This window comes from Opisthocomus hoazin, chromosome 2, assembly GCF_030867145.1.
Source record: "Opisthocomus hoazin isolate bOpiHoa1 chromosome 2, bOpiHoa1.hap1, whole genome shotgun sequence".
Classification (NCBI taxonomy): domain Eukaryota; kingdom Metazoa; phylum Chordata; class Aves; order Opisthocomiformes; family Opisthocomidae; genus Opisthocomus; species Opisthocomus hoazin.
The window spans coordinates 52,665,136-52,686,882 of NC_134415.1; positions in this window are offsets into that span (position 1 = coordinate 52,665,136).

Sequence of the window (21,747 nt, forward strand, 5' to 3'; positions counted from 1 at the left end):
TTCGTGTGGCAACAGGGGCTGTACCACTGAGACCACCGCGCACACACACATTTTACTATACTCGCTTAAAGAAGGCGAAAGGGCTAAAGTGTGCGGAGACTGGAGAACAGGGTACAGCAGCAAGGCTTGTTAGTGCTTTGTGCCTCTGAAGCTTCACAGCTCTGAAGATAAGGTTCTCAAGGGTCCCATGTCATTCAAAGTGCTGTGATTTTTAATTGCCACAGAAAGAGCTTAGCACAGAGACACATGCCCTCAGATTTATCACTTCTTCCTAACGCCCAGATGTCATCAGCACTGCCATAAAAGAGCTATGAACTGGAAGAGCAATGAGTATACAATCATCTTGGTTGGCTCCAGGATCTATTACTTACCCCCACTGACTTTTGAACTAGTAGAGTGCTTAACAAAGCAGGGCATAATCACTCAATTATTATGGACATGTGTTTACCCTGCAGATGTATCTGGACAGCCTGGCAACTTGTGTTGTAGGAAGGATATGGGATAATTTAAGATAACAAAGTCAAGCATGTGTTGTTCTTCTAAGCTCTGCTTATTGGCATTAGATCCTTATCTCCTTGACACTCAAGAGCAGTGCCTTACAGATGCTGAAGTGCCTTGAACTCAGATGGCATTGTGGGAATTTCAAGAACTACAACAAGAGGCTTATTGCAATGAAAAACACTCCTTGGGCAAGCAGAGATGCTCTCAACCATGCCCTGGAAAATAATTCATGCTAAACTGGACCAACCTCTGCACAAGTTTGAACAGCTCCAGCTCTTGCTGAAGTCAATGTGAGTCACTCCCACTTATTGCAGGTTTGAGTTTGTCTCAGTGTCTTTGCTAAAATGGATCCAGGAGTGCACTGTCCTTTTCTGCACATTTCACTCTCTCTGCTTGCTTTGATTAGTTTCAATGCTCCTGAAAGTTTCTGATTCGCCACTGCCTGTGCTCGCCCATGCACCCACAAATGTTCACCTCCCTGTCCTGGCTTCCTGCTGCCCTGTACCGCAAGCATCTTGTGGTCTTCCTGTCTGGCTAAGATGGTGATGTACATCTTGTGGACACAAGCTCACCCCAATCCAGCATCGCTTAATGCTAACGGAAACTCTCAGTGACTTTGACAGTCATTTTCTTGAAGGTCCAAGAAAGCTACCACCCCATTTCACTGATGTAAGTCTGTAATCACAGGTTTTATCCTTGTTGAATTCAAATCAGAAGTGCACTCTGACCAGTGGTTCATTCTCAGCCATATTGATCTTCGCTTTGATTGAGAAGGCTTCACATCATTCTAATCCATATGAAGCTGCTCAAAAGAAGGATCCACTCCATGCAGGCTTCTCTATTAGTTTACCCAGGTGCCCTTTGATCTTGCGAAGCTTTGTATTGAATTATATTAGTTGAATGAGCTTCATATCATATCTCCTGCTGCACTTTGCTCAGGTCTTTCTTTTCTTTTTGGTTTGAGGAAGGAGAGTGCAATTCTTGGAAGCACAGCTCTTTAATTTCAATATGCTACAAGTGCAAGAGCAAGCTTACCTTCAATTGCTCCTCATTGTTGATGCATGAATAAACAACTGGCAGGGGAAGAACATTACAAAAAGGTGCTTCTAGATTAAATAGATTTGCCAGCCATAAAGGGCCCCGGTGATTTCTTGGAGCACAAAGGCCTTGGTGGTATTGCTCTGCCACTTGCAAACAGCATAAAGGTAGCACTTTACAATTCTCCTTGACTGGTGCAAAATAATACAAAAAATAAAAACAAGACACAATTATGAGAAACAACGAAAAGTCTAAACTGCACCCCAAACTAGCAGTCCAGACTATGGAAGGAGAACTGAGGAACTGTCATTTTGCAGTGAGCAAAACAGGTAAAGTAGTGTGATACCGCAGAAAATGCAGCTGGGAAAAATTCCTCATTTGCATTTCTGTCTCTTTGTCTGGCTTCACTGAGAGTTTGACCTCTTCTGTTTGTAGTCTAGAACATTCTGGGATGCACTGACAGTAATGTGTTCATGGCAGACAAATTATTGTGTAGGCAGGTAAGGACTCAGATAATTGGCCTTCGGTGAAATGAATTACTCCTTGGGACCCCTAGGCCACCTTTATACCACCAGAACGTTAAGATCAGATGGCTTGAGGATCTGGCCAAATAGTTTGGATCCCTGGCTAGAGAAGCACCTCATTTCAATACAGCAGCTGTACTGCGGAGTTCACCTTTAGGCAGGATTTTCAGGACCCAGTCCTCAGTAGGTAGTGCCAGGCACCAACAGCTGAGCTAGAGCAAGCTATCTAGATACCAGGTACTGTTACCAATGCAGTAGTACAGCTCTCCAGCTCAACTTGAGTACCCTGCTCCTTTGCTTATTAGCTGAGCTAGTACCACGTTCAGATTATTTATTTTTAATCCCTGCCTGTCTGGAATCGAGCCTTTAAGAGGCTCTGGAATGGACCAGCTGGAAGAGACTGTTACATTATGTATGTAGCAGCTCTTACTTCACAATATCTATCAGCTGGGATTCAGGCATCAGCAGGACCACCTTTACCTGTGCCTGAGTCTTTGAGCCACCACTGAACAACACATTTCTGGTGTCATCCTAACTCATAGCAGCTATTTACATGGTTCCCTGATGCATAAAACCAAAATCTGTATCTAAAATTAAGTTTCTACATTAGCTATGCATGGTATAGCTCATTAAAAATGGATAGTCCTTTCAAGCTCTGACACATAAGTAGGGAAATATATTGCTCAATGTGCACAAAGTACTGAAATAAAATATCCATTACCTGCATGTCCCTGTTTCAGCAGAGTACTATGGAACATGGTGCTGATTACCACAGCAGGATTGTCCCTGTTGTTGCGTTAAGCATATAAAGCCATTAGGAAGGCGGAGGAAGTGAGGCCAGTGAAGTGGCTGACCATCCTGTGGCATATAGTGTTTCACACCACAGGAATAGGCCTTTGTACAATGAAACAATCTAACTTTAACTGTTTCTCCTTTGAAGGTCATACTTGTTGTGGTTTTGCCTCAATTTGCGACAAAAGAACCATGCAGCTACTCTCTCACTCCTTCCCCCTCCCTGGCTGGACAGGGAGAAGAATCAGAAGGAAAAAGACAAAAACTCCTGGGGTGGGATGAGAACAGTTTAACAGAATGGCAAAGGGAGAAGAAAACAACAAATCAATAACACTGATAAAAAGCATGTACAACATGCAGTGTTCTCACCACCCCATGCTCAGCTTGCTCCTGAGTAACAAAAGCCTCTCCTCCAGCCAGCTCCCCACTGAAGTATCGAGCATGCCATCACATGGTAGAGAATATCCCATTTGACTGGCTGTTTGGGTCAGCCCAGCCAGCTTCTTGTGAAAATTAACCCTGTCCCAGCTGAATCCAGGACAACACCTGTATAATGAACTCTCAAACTTTTCTCCACAGGCAACAAGCAGTACTGCAAGGCCACAACCCTAAAGGCAGAGAATTCTCAAGACTAAGAATTCTCCTCATACCTAAACACTTGTTGAAAAGCCAGCTTTATTAATGAGTCCCCATCAGCCAAACCTGACCCTCACGCATTTCCTTTTTGATGAAGCGAGGGGGCTACTGTTCTCTTTCTGAATGTATTGTCTCACACAGAAAAAACAATGCATTGTTTTGTTTGTATACACTTCTAGTCCGTATCTTGCTACAGGTTAAGCATATGAGGAAAAAATCACAAACATTTCAGCAAACTATCCCCATCTGTGTGACAGTTTGTGAAGACGACAATAAAACAAGGCACAGATGAAGCGAAATGGAAGTCCCAGTGACAGAGACTGCAAAACATAATACTGATTTATGTGTTGTGGATCCACACTTTTTTTAGATTAGACAGACTGCTTACATACGTGTTTCTTAGCATCTGTGAACAGTGCATGAACCAGGATTATTGAAAGAAAAACAAAAAAGATGATGTCTTATGTGCTGTAATAGGATTAAACTGTTTTTCATGCTCAATTAGCTGACTCACTGTTTTAACCTGCTACCAAGAAAGCATCAAAGAAATTCATGGGATATATGGCAAATACCTGCTCTACTCAAAGGATAAATTCTGCAGCATGTGAGGGTGCAGGCATGTGTACTTGAGGTGTGCACAAAACTAGAAAATCTGGCTTCTCCAAAAGGTTTGTTTTGTACCAATGATTCAGTCACAGAAAAGACATGGTTTACCAAACACGGTTCTTGCAGTAATCCTGCAGCCTGAGTCTCCTCTTCAGAGTAATTCGCTAGACAATAGGTCTGTGTGAACAAACATAGGAATTTTTATTAGACCTTTATTAAATCCTCTGTATGTATGCCCAACTGTCCATTCTCACTGAATTCTTTACAAAATCTCTTAAGCCATAATTGCTGTATTCTAGCCTCATCCACATCATCCTTGGTGCTGCAGACTCATTGACCAATTAGTGACGTAAGCTCCTGTAACCTAGGAGATCAGGAGACAGTATTTCTGATGAGTGTTAGAATATTCAGACACATTTCCTGAGATCTGGATTTTGGCTCTGTTTAACATTTTACCACATCAGCTGATTTGCAGTACAGCTAATTAAAGCTAGGCATGGCTGGCACAGTTGAACTAGTAGTATTGCCGCCACTGTCACAGTGCCTTGGTACCTTAAATTCTGTGTAAGATTTCTGCAAAGTCGGAAAACATCATCCTTATAGAGAAAGTGCTGATGCTTATAAAAATTGACTGGCTCACAGTCACTATGTGGATGGAGCAGCTCAGGAGCTAGGAATCAAACATAGATCTTCTGAGTCCTAGCTGAATGTCTAAAGCTAGATGCCTATCATTCTATCCTAGCAAATTCCTTCTGCTATTTCTGTTAGGGAGAACCAAAGCTCCCAAAACCATTCGCTTCCAACGGTCTGAGAAATCACTCAGCACAGAGGTACAGGTCAGGTTATCTTGCCTTTGCAGTGTTAATATGTAAGGTTAACATAAATCACCTAAGGACACAGTGTATCGACCCATTTCAGTGACAGGAATAGTAATTGCTAGATGAAAATAGTTTATAGCTCTGTAAAGCTTTCCAAATATGCAAAAAGCATTATAAAATCATTTTCTATTAATTATTTAAACCAAGTTCTTTTTCTGTAATTTTGTATGGCTGGAACTATCTTGATGCTTAGGCTAAAAAGTGAACAAGTCTACAAGTTCACAATAGAACAGTCCTGAAGTTGGTTTTTTATTGAACAAAGCTTATACCCCCACTATATTACTGTAAACCACCATTGTTGGCATGCACTGTACCAACATGTAGCAGTGTCACAGGAAGGGGGCCTTGATTTTGTTGATTAGATTTCCTTCCACGTGGTAGAACTCACCTCAATAATGCAAGAAACCCAGTCAATGAACAAAAGAACATCTGAAGGTAATTCAGCTATGTGATAAGACTCCTGAACACGATGCAAAACAATGCCAGGCAAAGCCACTCCACTAACAGCAGTTGTTACATCAGTCAAATGCTTAGATTGGGCTAAGCCATACCTCTCAAGCCAAATGTCTTCAGTTCAAAGCAATATCCATTGTTTTTCATGGGGAGCAGCTTTGATTCTGAGAGGCGTTTTCTGGGTGCTTGTGTGTATTATGATCAGTTTGCAGAGGGCTGAAGGGAGCTTGCTGGAGTTTTGGTAGATTCAGAAATGAACAGGAGGTAACGAGACACTTCTTGACACTGACTTGTCCTCATCAAGCAGCTATTCAGATACTCAGCAGTGACATGAATGCTGCTTGAATTGCCCACCTTCTACCTTGTCATTTTATTAATGTTTTAATTGACATTTGCAGTGAGTAAATGTTTTACTCTTTTCTCTGTGTCATTCTCTGCACAAGAGTAAGCGCAGAGCAGTAGAGACCAGTGGTTATGTTGCACGCACTGCCTTCAGAGACATTCCTCTGTCTAGAGCTGTTTCCAGGCAGTCTAGGTAAGGAAGGAAGGAAAGGGAAAGATTATAGAGAATATGAATGAGAAGATCAGTGCCAAACCTGTGTGCAATACTCGCCTTCCCTGAGCACCAGGCAGCTTTTTAACTGCTTCTTGGCTTCTGTAAACTGCATGTTCTTCTGAGTCAATAAAATTAAACAAATAAAGATCAGTATTTTAATGACCCCATTGCTCTCACATCTCCTCTCAAGTACTGACAAGTAGGTTTCACTTTGAACAATGTCGTTCTTGCAGGACAGAGGGGGATTGGAGGCAGAGGGAAGAACACAGGCACAACTGCTTTGAGCTGTGCTACAGACAAATTCTAGACCAGCCATAGAGCTCCCAGTAAATCTCTCTCTTTACGTACTGTTAAATTTAAATAAAATCTTGGTCAGGACAGTGATCAGGACACCAGCACAGCTCAACAGGATGATTTCCTACGGTAAACTTCACACATTTTGCCCCTATTGTGTTCATTAGCCATTACGTTTCATGTTTACTCACTTCATATCAGATATTCCCCACTTTCACCCATGGTTAGAACTGCAGTGTTTCACAGACACTCTGTGGTTGCACAAACCACTTCCCCTCCCATGTGCAGTGACAGCAGTTGTATTCATAGAAGAGTTCTAGTAGGAACTTCCATGGATCACAGCTTAATCCCCATTGATTTGTGCCAAAGAAATGCAACAACAGGGCTGTGCCCTTTTTCAAAGATTGCAGTTTCGTCCTGCTCTCATTACTTACTACAAATGGGAAATGTGTATTAAACTGAGGCTCCATTCCTTTTGTTAGGCTGGAACCACTGACTTCGCAATTTCATCAACTTGCAAGTACATGAAAGCCACAGTCCTCTGAGACAATTAGAACACAACGTGCCATTACAGGGCTGGATCCAGCTACCGTCAAAGTCTATGGCAGCATTTCCATCAACTTCAAGCCTACCCTACAGCTAAAGATTGACTGGAAAAGACTTCATAGCACCTTACAAGTTATTTTGATCATAAAGTGTAGTCTGTTCCTGCCAGTAGCTGCTGTTTCATTAAACACGTTGACCATCCACTGCCAAAGGCACACCAATAATGCTGTATGTCACAGAAGTATGAGGGTATTACTACTTAAGTTGGCACGTGAAATGACAGCATAACATAATGCTTCAACATTGCCCTCTCAGGCTGCTTCACTGCTCTTCACAAGCAGCCACGCATGGAAGAGAAGTGAAGCTTTACCATTAGATGCAAGTAGCAGCCAGCCCACCTTGTAAACATAGCCTCACTGCTGCGGTGTTGTGAATCAAAGCCTAGGGCAGGGTACCATTCCCAGCCTATGACTGGCTGTAGAGTCTGGTCATAAGCTATAATGTCAAGTATTTCAGCTGTTCTGGTATTTATATTACAGAAGGATAGAATTGATGAACTTGCCAGTAGACTAGAAGCAGACACGTCCTCATGAAGCACCAGTCCGCTGAGTGCAACACAAAACAATTTAGGCTGATCAGTGACAGACTAATCTGTTGATTACAACTGTTGATTAATCATAACAGGTTTCAGAAATTCACTAGCCCAACCATATAGATTAGATCTCACAAGTTCTGTTAAATCAGTGCTATAGAGACAATAATATGGCTAATCATTCACTGTCTTCATTCCACAATGCAAATGCAAAAGTCTTGAATAAAGCCACCGTTAACGTATCTAGAATGGGGTTTCCTGCACAACTGTGACATATTCTCCCATGTTTCGTTTCAAGAACGTCCAACTTAACAGAACTCTGCCCATCCAGGTGTGCAGATTCGTAACTCACATCACAAGGCAACAGACCAATGACCCAGATACATGGAGTAGCATAGCTTCTAAAATAATTCCCCTCATGACAGAGTTCCTAACATGCACACATGTCTGTCTACCTAATTCCTACACATCCTAAACCATATCTCTAGGGACAGAAGAAATCCATCTTCCCTAAAGCTCCTCTTGTGTTTATATATATGAAAGTATTGTGGAGAATGACACTGACACCTCATTGACAAGAGCTTCTCACTGCCTGGGAAGGAACAGCATCTTATGGAGCAAGCAAGGCAGCCAGGAACTGCAAGAAGTCTCAGCCATAAGTTTTGCCATTTTATGTTGGACTGTACAAATTGTAAACTGAGTTCACTGCAAGATTCTGCCGCTTTCCATCACTTCAACCAGGACAGAGGGCTTCCTTGTGCCAGCAGTCCAGTGCAAGAATGCTTCTACAGCAGGATTATGAAGACTGCTAGTGCATCCTTTACAGAGAAAAATTCTCTCAGGGGCTGAAAAATGAGACAGTACACATTCTGTACAGTTACTCTGCTAATAGAATCCATGTCACCAGCGAAAGACAGCACAGTCTGCCTAGTTTGTAAAGGTTGAGCAATTCAGATCATAGCTGGACCAACCGGATTTTAGATTTCTCTCCACACTAATTTTCACTGCACAGAATGGTCAGGAAGAGACAAGGGTGGAAGCAACAAGTGCAGCCACCAATTCTCCTTTTTCCCATCATTTTTTTAACATTGCTCAATGCCTATGCCCGATTTAGATCGCGACAGTTCCTCCAGACCTAAGCAGACATGTAAACATTCAGACACAGAGGTAGTGTTAAAGACCTGGCAAAAGGAAGAGTAGACAGTGCAGCAGAGTGAAACCCTGAATGCCAGGCCAACACTTGCTACTTCTTCCTGTGTTTTATCTCACGAAAGTAGCACAAGACAAGCCCAGACTCCACTCACACTCCAGGGAGAATAGCAGTGGAGACACTGTCTTACCTCTCCCGTGAATTAATTCTCTCTTCTTATGGTAGAATCCTCCTTTTTTGGCACTAGGGGATAGTCTGTACCTCCTCGCCATGCCAGCATGGACGACTGTAGGTTGGGTTGGTGACCTGTGAGAACATAACTGCTTTTATCTTCTCATTGTTGTCTTGAAGGATTTTTTAGCTCACAGATCAATGAGCCAGACACACCGGGTAGCACAGCTTCTGAAGAAATTCCTCATGACCAAGCTCCTAACAATACATCCAAATGTCACAAAAAGTCAGTAAACACTCTGAAGACTCAAGTGCACATACTGGACAGCAATACTGAGAACTTCTTGTTTTAGTATCCACTAAAAGAAGTCCTAAAATGTCAGAACATTTCAAAGATTTTAGCATATTTTTTTAATCTCTGGCTCACAAAAATCTCTGATTAAAAAAAAAAAAGAAAATAAAAGAGAGATGAAACAAGACCTATCCTTTCCACATTGCATTTATTTCCTAATAATAGCCCATGCTCATGCCAAAATCTGTGAGAGAAGGCTTAGGAGCCTTCTGCTAGAGCTTTCTTACAAAATTCCTCCCTTGCAGCTTCCTTCTGGACTGAAATTTGCCACCTGGGAACAACCCATGAAGGCTGCTTCCAAGGCTCGAGGAATAGAACAGCTCACCAGGGATGCACAAGGAGCAAATACCTTGATTCATGGCCCACTTCTACACAGCCTTCTGTCAAAAGTAGCAGCGTGAACGCCTTAAAGCAGTAAGCTCCTCTGCTCCACCATACACCACTTGGCACAATGGAGCCTGAAATGATGGCTAGAGGTCCTGGCCACCACAGAACAGAGGTCTAGCCTAAATTGTGTATATCTGAAGAGACAAATAGAATAAGAAAGGATAAGGAAGATTTATGCCAGATTTTTTTCCTTCTATGACAGGAAGATTCTGTGTCATATATCATTTGATGATGTCACTGAGAGAAGAGAAAGCTATCTTCAGAATACAGAACTGTATTTTTGTAACAAGTTTGAATTAAATGGAACTGTGATTTCTCCATATGTACAATGACTAATGAAGTGCTTTCACTAATGCTCTATGAAAATGAAACGTGTCATCAATGAAACAACAAATCTGTTAAAGTAACAAGCTTAGAAAGCAAAGAAGATAAATATACTTGGATAATAATCCTCCAGAGTGCACAGCAGAGGGGCAATCAAGCAGCCAGTAGTTACTATTAATTCACCAGAGAAGCTCAGAACAAAAGAAGAATCCTTAAAAGTGATCTGATCTAGAGGAGAAGTCATCAAAAAGATTGAAGTACAGGTATACTGGTGTGGTATGTGGCAGAACAGGCATTTAACTGTATTTGTAGTCTGATTAACACCTGAATTAAAGTACTGTGTATGAAATAAACTACACAACATGTAATGCTTTTAGGGAATAAGAATCAGAGCCTGGAAATATTTACTCATTTAAGCCACAAGTAGCAGTGTTATTCACAAGTAGAAACAAGTCACACTAGTAAGGATTTAGGTAGTCTAACCACTTCTACTGTAATATGGGCGCTAATAACAGTGATTATCCATTTCAAAATTATTCTCATCATCATGAAAGAAACTTAGGTCTGAGCTTGCCCATAGCACCTGCTGATTCTTTAAATCATCTTTAAATTTCAGAATGCAAGTTCCCTCAGACTTCTCCTTTTATGACATGGGTTAACAGTCTGACTTCTTTTTCAAGTGACACTGACTTTCCTTTGGCTTTAATGAGCATCATTACTCCTCAGTACGGGAGTAATGTACAACTGAATAATATATATGCCTCAGTACAACTGAATAATATATATGCCTAATGGTTGTCCTGTGGCAATAAATTTTCTGATTTAATTTGTCATGTACATGCCCTCTTATCCTGTAATATAGGTATTTCTTCATTATCTAAAATAATAATACCTGTGCTTCTAACGATATTTGCTCTACTTGGAGAATACAGAATTAATTTATTCAGGAAGGTGAGCTGACATTGACAGATGCTCCCAGAAACTCCAGATGGGAGAGAAAAATATTCACATACTATTATTTTGGAAAACACAGTTGATGTGCACTACATGCTACTTGCACAGGACTACAAATAAGACGATCCAGGATCAAGGTTCAGGTGCTTCTGAAGTGATAAAATGCAAGCTGGTTGGTGAAGATGCTCTGGGCATTCATGAGACTGAAAAGGCGTTAGAAGAAATGGCAACATCCTCTCTATCATGTTAACATGGTCTTCCATTGATTTTAATTTTGGCATTTTGTTCTTTTAAGACATCTTGTCTAAAATCATACTTTGCAAAACTTAACTAAATTAACACGGTTTTGGGTTCTGTGTGCATGTTATATAAATATACAATTAAATGTAACGTTGGGCTTCTGCTACTTCACGTGAAAAAAAATCCATCCAGAGAACGTATGCAAAAGTGCCAAGGATGCAGAGCTGTTTACCCCTGCTTTAGCTATTAAGTTAACTAAGTGTCTGGAATATCCTAACTGCTTTCTCTACGACTGCAGGAAGAACTGAATTTATAGAGATTATCTGACAGCTTTACTGAAGCATTCATATTCTACTGTCCTGATCTCTGAGGTCTGACATTGTAGGTTTATTTGGAACGCACTAGATGTCCCAAAGGGCTGCAATAAATCTTAGGATTGTCTCCTTACGATCAATATATGTATTGGTGTTTGTACAGCATGTTTTAATTCTTACCGATTTTACCTTCTCTTCTACTCTCACTCCCCACACTTTGTCAAGCTACTTTAAACACTTACAGCTCATTATGAGAAATGAAAAGTTGTCACGCACAAGACCAGGAAAATCCCCACTATAGTGCAATAGCTACAGATCTGATCATTTTGATAACACCTATAATCTACAAATGCCAATTTATTATTAATACAGCAATGATGGTAGAAACTGAAGAAGTGTAGCTAGCAAACCAGTGCAGTTTTCGTTGATATCAATGGAAGCTGAGTTTGCACAACAGAAGGCTAAATTAGAGCAGTTTCATACATTTTTCAGTTAATAGAGGAAAAAATGACAAATTATCACAGCGAGTTGTATAGGGGTGTGTTTTCATTTTGGTTATAACACAGGATCTAAAGTACTAAGTAAACACTGTCCCAGATAACTTTCCCCAAAATGTTCAAGGATTATTTTCCCATTTTGCTACCAGTCTTTGAGAGAAAAAAACTTGTAGAACATGTAAGTCTAGTAGGATTATACATAGTTAAGACAATTGTGTCTTTCTTGAAGTAGAATGTTATTAACTGATTTTTCATTACAAGTCCATACATTAACTCCTCCAGCATGTAAGAGGGGCCAGTTTGAGTACTGCAGGTAATAACTTGCTCTTGTCTGTTTTATGAAAAGCTACAACTTATATTTTTTACTTAAAATGTTGAGTTTCTCTGACACAAGAATATGGGGGGAATTCTGTTTGGAATACCAATGAAAAGTACAGGGAAAAATACAGGAGGAACATTCTTAATAAAACTTGTCCTTAAGTCTCTAGAACAATTGTTTTCTTTAAGCATGGAAGGAAAGCCTAGACTAAATTAGCTGTTTTCTTTCTTAATGTGTTCTAACATGAAAAAAGTTATAGACTTAAATCTTATGCAAAAGCATTCTCTTCTTCCTCAAAAGGGCTTGCTCCAAGGGTTTGTCTTCATTAGCTGCAGAAAGCAGTGACATTTTATTTTTGCATTCCTGTGGACTGCAGCAAATTGTCCCTCTTGGCTGTCATTGTTTCCTATGGAAGCAACAATGGCTTCCATTTATCACAAGCTGACACCACATGGCATGCAAAATTACATTTCACACTGCAACATCCAAAGAGATGGTGTAAATAAAAACCATTTGCTAAAACACCTAGCAACCAGTAAAAAAAATAAAAGGAAAAGTATAACTGGTTTGAAAAATGCAGCACCTTTTCACGAATCACAGTGACTTCTGCTTCTAACCAGCAGCTCAGAAACTGTTAACTAATTTAAGTATCATCTTACATAATGTATAGAAAGAATCAAGAGGCTGATTTTCCAGGGAAGGCTGTGAAATTTCACCATTAAAAAAAGGTTCTGATAAACATATAGTTTTCTAGCGACATCAAAGCATGGTGCAGCTGTTAGTACATCAAAGTAGTATTGTGTTCCCTCCAACAGTTCACTGGTGTCAGCTTGTGTTTGGCGGTATTGATATTAGAATAAGCAAATGCACTGGCCTAACAGTGACTCTAGGCTCTTTTTGTTTCAACTGCTGATGATGGTATCGATGTCTGCATGTTTTTATGTACAGTAGGTAACCCCGCCACTCATATATCGAAGGCTGTTTCATTGTAGGATGTAAAGGGCTCCTCCCCAGCAAGGCAGCCAACATCCACTTCTTCAGTCTGAGAAATGCCTGAACTTTTGTGTCCTCTCACAGGAATTCTGGGGTATGCCTTGGCTATTTCTCTGACGTCTGGTTTTGATAAGTGATTTTCAGAGCCTACTGTCTCCTAGGAGTTCTGCAGGAAGAGACTGGGTGAGGTCATTCAGCTTTTTACCGAGTTTCCTTTCGCTGTTTTTGGCCGTTCCAGTGTACATGACCCTCTAGCACTCAGGAATATTTCTGTTCCCTTAGGAACTATCGACCACTTGCTGGTTTTATCTCTGCACACACAAAAGCTCCATGTCGCTGGAAAGGGAAACAAGGTTGACATTAACCAGGGGAACATAAGCAGCTCGTAGATGCAGCTGTGAGCTGAGTTCATTTATTAGCTCAAGTGCTGGCAAAGCTTACACTTGTTTCTCAGCCTCTCTACTGGCCATTGGCCTAGGTCCGAATAGCTGAAGGCAATGGAATAATAGCTGGTTTGTCAGACCATTTTATTCATGAAATGGGGCACGGCAGGAATACTTGGAAAGAACCAACAAGTAAAAGAAAATGCATCTTATTTTCTCTGGTTCACAACCACTCTGCCTCAGAGCGTGTGTGACTTGCATACGGCTCTTCTGTATGAGACTATTCATATCAGATTTCATTTCTTGCTACATGGGTTGCTATGGATACAATTCTGAACTGCCGCTTTGAGACGCCAGAAAATTTATGACTGCATCCCGAATGATTTTGCTCATCACAGTCATGCAAGATTTTTTTTTCTTAAATAAACTGAAGTGGAAACAAACATACCCTGCGTTTGTCAAAATATTTTTCACAACCAAATCCTGTATTTTAGATCTTCTGGAAGTCTATTAGAGTCTGTGGATCAGTCCCCTATTTATACTAAGTTACTGATTTATAAGAAATGCATAACCATACAAACTCCTAAGAGCTAAGGCCTGGCAAGAGTTGAGGGTCTGTATCAGAAGAGTCCCTTACACACTAGCCCTTGTTCTAATCTTACTTATTCCAGCTTTTTCACATGCAAAGACAGACAGGTTCAGTGAAGTCACAGCATAAACAGACTCTTTAGAAAACCAAATCATGTGATTTATGATTAGGTTATTGTTTATCAAAACTACAGGAAGCCTGGGTACTACAATACACATGAATACAAAATGGAGCACGTACAAGTAATACGAAAGAGCCTGTCATTAATATTAACTGCTAACAATTCTAAATCATCTGACAACAAGTCTTCATATTAAGCAGACAGTCGGAAGTTCTGGGATAAACATGCTCCTCCACCTTCCTGGATGTTATTAATCATACAGGATGTACATTGTCTTACCTTTCCTCTGATGGATTCATTAGCAGAGTCTCTGGTGTTGTACCAATGGCTAAAGGAGGTCTGCTCCCATAAAATCTCTGAAAGACCTTTGGATGCTCTGGGAGTCGTGAGCACAACTGAAAAACATAATACTGTTAGGGAGCACTTGCACTACATGATCCAAGGTAGCCCACATAAACATGCTACATGCTGCACAAAAGATGAGCAATAACTGCTTTCCTCGAACTGCTGAAGTTACCTTGCCAGACAAGCAAAGCCACAACATTTACCACAAGGGGAAGTGGGCACAGTGAGTGGGATGCTCAGCTGTGCTTGCACACGTGACAGCAATGCAAGGGTTTGTTGAGGGACAGCATTGCTGAAGTGGTTTCAGAGCAGTGATTTTACTGGGGTTAGGATGAAAGCCAGACTGGCAGAATTTGGAAAAGCATTTCAGTGTGATCATTTTGAAGTGCAAGACAGAAAAGGCCTATCATCAGATCATTTGGCAGGTGCATGAATATTTCTTACGGTATCTTTCTTCTTGCTTTGCCATGGACATTATACCTTTCCACATTACCCGTCCCCTCTGCAGGACAGTTTAGAAACTGCACCACCAGTGATTGTGTACCAGTTGCCACTACACCTTTATCAGCAGTCTTCCAGGCAATTTTCCATCCTTTAACACAACAGTATTGCCCTCTAAATGAACATGAATGACTTTCCCTATTAATATTTAATGAAACACAGACTGACCCATTAAACTGAACCATGACACATCCAGGCACAAAAGGAAGAAAACAAGTGTCAAGCACAACTTAAATACCCCGTATCAAATCCTCCAACATGACCAGCAGTTTTGAATTTTCAGCTTTAGACATGGCATAAGACAAGATCCACTGGTGGACAAGTGCTCAGAGCTTTCTGAAAAGCAGGGCTGCTTAAAGCATTTCAAGTGGGTCAGGCTGTCTCCCTAATCACTCTTGAAATGTAGGCCACTGCGCTTCCATTTGCACAGTGGTAGCACAGCTAAGTTGTTAGAGTCACTAGGACACAAAACCCTCAAATAAACCCTGAATGTGGGAGCAGAGCTGGAACAAGCTGGAGCTGGAGTAAATTTACAGTTGATATCCCTATGATACAACTAGCAGCACATGAACAGATGCTGACTTACTGCTATACCGTTGCTGGACCAACACCTGTATCTGCTGAAAGATCCCATTCTTGTTAAAAAATATATATTACAATACTGACCTTCCATTAATATAGTGAGATGTATCTGTTACTAACTAGGTAATTAGTAACTTCAAAAGAGCATGTTTTCTGAAAAAACATATAAAAGAATCCTAATTGGCCTACATCAAGAACTCTGCTGCTACAGCTACACTGCTCCTAGTAACCGCATCAGCTAATTTAAGGACATTTATTTTGGTAACATGCACAATCATACAGAAATAACGGTCCATGGGCTCGATATAGCAGCAGAGGCCAGATCAGGTACATAAGTCTTTAAGTCCTTTGTTAGAGTAATAGCAGAGGAAACAAGATACGCCACTGAGAAGTTAGGGAAACAGAGGACAACAGCATGAGTTCCTCAAGGTCAACACAACTGACAGCCTGTGCTTAAGTGCTTGGCTGCCAGGCATAGCAGGCTAAGAGGGAGTGCCTATGCAGAACACTAAGTGCAATTAATCTCCCAGCCTTTTTGCAAACTGGTCTGTTCAACGAAGTTGTAATTAACAAGGAGCGGCTTGCTAGATTAGCGTACAGCTAGTATTGAGAAATATACTGAAGACCATTCATATGCTGGAAGAGGTTAATTAGTACTAACGTAATTCTGAAGACAGAGCAGATCTACGTTCAAGTACAGCACTAACAGTTTTGGGTCAATCATCTTCTCAAAAATTCTAGAGCAATCCTGGGCAATAATGTGTAAAAGCTCACCCCTTGGTCTCACTAGCTACAGAAGGGGAATAGTAATACTTACTTACAGTGCAAATACAACTTCTGAAGTTCCTACAAAAGCGCACGCATATAGATTTGTAGCTGTTCATGGAGCCCTACAAGCTTGAAGCCTGCCTGAAGCTAGCTACAGCTTTCTCTGCAGAAGCAATACACATTTAGAGTTAACAGGCATTTATTTGTATAGAGAAGGAAGTGTTTATTTTGGTAGAACTATAAATTGCCTATCTGATTCCTGACGACAGTGTTTCATAACCAAATCTAGATAATGTAATTGAGGAAGACTTTATAAGTGCAAAATAAAATTAGATGGAAATTCTAGGTTCCAATTTTCATACTGAAATACAGAGGTAAGAAGCATACTCATACCAACTATGGTAGTAGCTGCGTGTACAACACTGCTATCAATTCCACGGACTCTGCTTTTGCTGCATGGAAAATGCCATTCTTTAGAGACAAGGCAGAATCTCAATTGCTCAAAACCACATGTGAATAACGCCATTGTTGAAATTTTGAGTGCGCATGTGGTTCACATAAAAGTAGTGAGGATTTTTTCCTGAGTATCTGAACACCTGCACAGAAGATCAAGACTATATTATTAATGTTACTCAAAGTAAGTTTTGTTAGTTTTTGAATACATTATCTATTCTAATATATTTCAGCACGTTAGTTTTGTAAATTAATCATCTATAAAAAGACATTAGTTCATTTCAGTGGAATTTTAGGCATCAGAAATCTATTCATAATATTTTATGTAAATATTCCAGTAGAGAGCCTTAACAAGTTGATATTTCCAATAAATAACTAAAACACCCATGGACACAACTGAAAAAAAAAAACCCACACAAATTTTTCACTCTGCTTTCCTTTCACAACACTGCAAGTCATCTTAGGAAGGAACAAGTATCCTTGTCTTTCGGCATTCTGACATTTCACTGCACACGTGTCTGGCGTGATAAGGATCATAAGGGTGGGCAATACACATCCCCAAGACACTCCAACGATATCACTGCAAAAGTTTCTAGAATTAAAATGATAAACTAGTAATTTCCATAAATTTAATGTGTGTGTTCGAGAATGATTTGATACGTTCACTATTCTCAGCTAGAGGAATTAGCATTGTTGCAGTGATTCGAATGATTCTGCTCACTGTGTCTCACCATTGCAAAGGTTTTTTGGCAGCAGAATTAAAAGCTTGACAGTTGCTTACAATTTAGGGACTGAAAGAATGCATTTTTTTTGAACTCTGTGCTGAGGTTATCCAAAAGGACTGTCTTGGCTGTGATACAAAAAAAAGCCTATGTCTCTTTAACCACCTGCCTGTGTGTTTTTCAAATGGGGTCACAGAATACACATGCAACATCCACTGCAAGTTTTGTATTGCTGGTGTGGACACTTCAGGAAGGATGCAGTGATCCTTCATTGGCTGGATCATAACCAGGCAGCTTTGCTCCAGTGTTGGTCGTTCAGGGAATTGTAGATAGCTGGGGATCTTGCAGAGTATTTTAAACTGGTGGCTTCTTCATATGCTAAGAATACCCTCTTCCAGCAGCTTTTGACTTGTCACCTCCCTGGAGTATATACGCCTGTGCTCGATGCAGCAAAAGTCAGTAGCGCCTCGGCATGGAGGAATCTCATTGCTGCAGTTTCAAAATTACATTAACCTATTTGTGCAGCAATATGCAATTAGTTTGACACTTTACAAAAAAAATAAAAAAAGATAACAAACAGCCACCAAAACCATATGGGTTTGGTAGGTGCAGGGCATCTCCAGCTGTTCAAAGAGCTTGCATTCCAGCTGAGCAACTTAACAAAACTAGATCTACCTGTTAAAATACCTCTAAGGAGTTGGGTTAAAAAGAAGAGGAATCCTTATAAGCCTGATCAGGAAACATGCATGCTAAGCTAGCACATAAACTAGCAGCAGCTATTGTTTTATTGGATTCCTTTGGGGGGGTGCTCAGCAGGAAGGAATTTTTATGCATATATGCATATACAAAAGGACTATTTTTTCATCTATGTAAAGTCAAAACATACTGGAACCATAAATTACATCCTGGATAAGTGTTCAGAGTTTATATCCTTTTAAGGAATACAGCCTAAAGTTAGCACCCCACTTCCAAGGTATAATCTTCCATCACTGTTAGATGCTGCTGCCTGATCACAGCCAGACAACTGGCTCAACACCAAGATCACAAATGTGCCAACATATGGAAACAATTGCTTTCCTTTTGATTGGAAATGACATTCTGGGTGTGTGCACAACATCACCCATCAATCATCCAAAATGGTTCATTATTTGCACTTAAATTTATCTAGTAGAAGATCTCTAGAGCCTTGTGTGAAGGGTAGGAAAGATATTTACACACCCCAGAATGCAAAGGAGCCTCTGCATGGTGATAGCTTGTCTGAGCCAAACTGCGTCCTGACTGAACTTGATTCCTTCTCTGCACAAGGTTGTTTCACACACCAGCATTGATGTTGCTCAGCTTAATGCAAAAGCAGCTAAATCTTGAAATTATACCTGCATAGTAAGGCTGTGCCAGCTGCTAATCACCCCTGGGACTCCAGAAAATCTCCACACATTGGCAGTCTCAGCAACAGAAGTGAGGGGAAAGGTCTAACAGCGAATATTTGACCACAGATTACATGCTTCGACATCAGTAACAGCTTATCTGTTTCAATGAAGCTACAATGGCAGAAGGTCTGCAACACAAGGGAAAAATCAAGCTGAAGCTGTGTGGCTGATCTGGAGAGAGAGAGCTCAGGAAGGCAAATTCTTGCTGAAAATGCAAGGGAAGTCTGGTACAAACGGTTTTCTGGGCTCATACAGCAAAGGATAGTGAAGGGAAACAAAGGCAAATAACTTCCTAAAGAACTGCCAGTATAAATGAAAAGACAGGAGAGGTCCATTTTTCAAATCAGTAAATACTAGTGATGGTGGTACTTTTGGAGTTACTCTGGGCAGAGGCCTTATGCTTCCCAGGAACAGGCCCACAAACTGAAAATGAAATTGTAGCTCTATGGAGGTGAATATGTATTTTTCCATTGCTTTCAATAAAATCAGGGGTTCGTGTGAATGTTTGAAGTCTACTGGTGATGGGACTGACTATTTCACGTCAACGTAAATTCTGCAATTAGTTCTTCTATGGATTATAGAAAGAGAGATGCTTTCACATGGAGGACAAATAGGCAGAAGCACATCCAGCTGTAATGTTATAGCAGTCAGAAACCATCAATGGGGCTTTTAGGGAAGAGGAAGACTGTCGTGATTATTAAGGAATTATATGGGCAACCAGGAGAAATAGACTCAATTCCCACCTCTACATGGCCTTCCTACAAGAACAAACACAAGTCTCTCAAAGGCAGATTTTTCAAATGTATTTAGGCACTTCAAGATGCAGACAAGCACCAGGTAGGATTTACAACTGCATCTATGCAGGCTAGATGTTTACCAGCACCTGTTTGTGTCCTTTGGGTCCCCTATCTGCAAGAAGATTACAGACGTCATCTATTCAGTTCACGGCCAAATTCTACCTTCAGTCGTACGCCAAACATTTCCATGTAAGTGAAAGAGAGGAGTGAGCTCATATCTAAGGATGGGACTTAGGCCCAAGTAGAATAGGAAAAAGGATTTGCTGCATGACAAAAATAGGCCCAGTGCCTTGTCACATCTGACAAATGCCTCAGATGGCATAGCACAGATCTGTGTTGGTGCTATTAAAATAGATTATGTTTCCACTGAATAAACTGATTCCTTACCACAGGTAGGCTGGCAGCCACTTTCTCACTGGCAGTGAAAATGAGTCTCAACATCAGTGGGTATCAGGGAACTAACCCTTACACTGTTTTGAGAATTCATTCCCAACGTATCCCCTCATTGCCATTTGTTGATGAGCTCTTCCAGGCTGGAGTCTGCAAGCCACATAGCTCCTCGTCAACACTTACTCACAAGAGCCACTTAAATGAAAGGAGAAGGAAAAAAACCACTAGTCGTTTAGAGCACGTTGCCGAATCAGGCCCTTGCTTGCTAAAAGCAGGGTATGATGATTTGCCTGGATTTGAATGTTTTCAATCATATAAAACAAAATTAGGTCAGACCCTCATCTGATGTACATTCACAAAGTCAATGGCCCCTGCTGCAGACAAGGATGTAGGTGGTAGCTCTGATCCACTGCTAATGCCTGCTAACTAGTAGCTGATCTGTGTTCCTTTACAGTCTTTCTGCATTTATCTTTTGTAAACAGAAAGGCCATATTAACAAATAACACTCCAGGAACTGTTTTAGTTGTGAACATAAACTGATGAGTCACACAAAACCCACAAGACAGCTGATGAGAAACCAGCTTGCTTTTCATATAATAATAAAGCTGACCACCCAGATGAAAAGACCATGGCCTCTAACTCATTTTGGTTTGAAAAACCAGAAGTGGGCAATTATGTTTTCCAGCAGATACTGCTCTGGCATAGGAGAAATATTTGTTGATCTGACTCTCACTGGCAGACAGGCAGTTGTTGGGTGTGTACCACACAAAGAATACTTTCATTTTTTGGCATGGTATAGCATTGCTGAAATACCAAAGACCATGGCTAATTAAGTGGAGTGATGGAACAGAATGATTCGATGATAAGATTTAATTGGTATGAACATTCTCATAGACTAGTTATTGTATCTGTCTGGGAGGGCTTGATGTTCAGCTGTGCTAAGCATTGCTCAACTGTAGCTGAGGGGGTAAAGGGCACAAGGGTGCCCTTTACTCGCTCTCTGTGCTGGGCCTGCTCAGCAGTGAGGTCTCGGGGTGCAACTGAGAGTAGATTGCACCAGTCTCCTGAGGCCCCAGTCTGCTGTCACAGTAGCTTAAAATCACCAAGATCAGTCACAGCCCCTTGCCCCTGCTGTGCCCCCACACTGACTGTTGGGAAATGGAGTTACATAGGAGCTACTACAGCAAACCTGCACTGCCCAGAGACCATGCCACAGAGTGCAGGACTGCTCAAGCTGCTTCATGCCAATGGATGGATTACAGACCAGGATCTAACCATTAACTGTGTAAATGCTGCTGCTTTCAGTTGATTACTTCAATTCTTTCATAATAAGCTGATTATCTTAACTTTCTCAATGGGAAACAGTGCTTGCATAAGCCACTTGCAACTTAATAGAACGATACTTGTTCCACAGTTTGGCTAACACCACTGAAACAGGTTCCCCCCAGCATTCTCAATCTGTACTTCCGCAGAAGGTTTCCACAAGTCTCCCACTTGGAGCTCCAAACTGAACTAAACTGGTCGCGCTGCAGTCTCCAGGGATACAAACAAA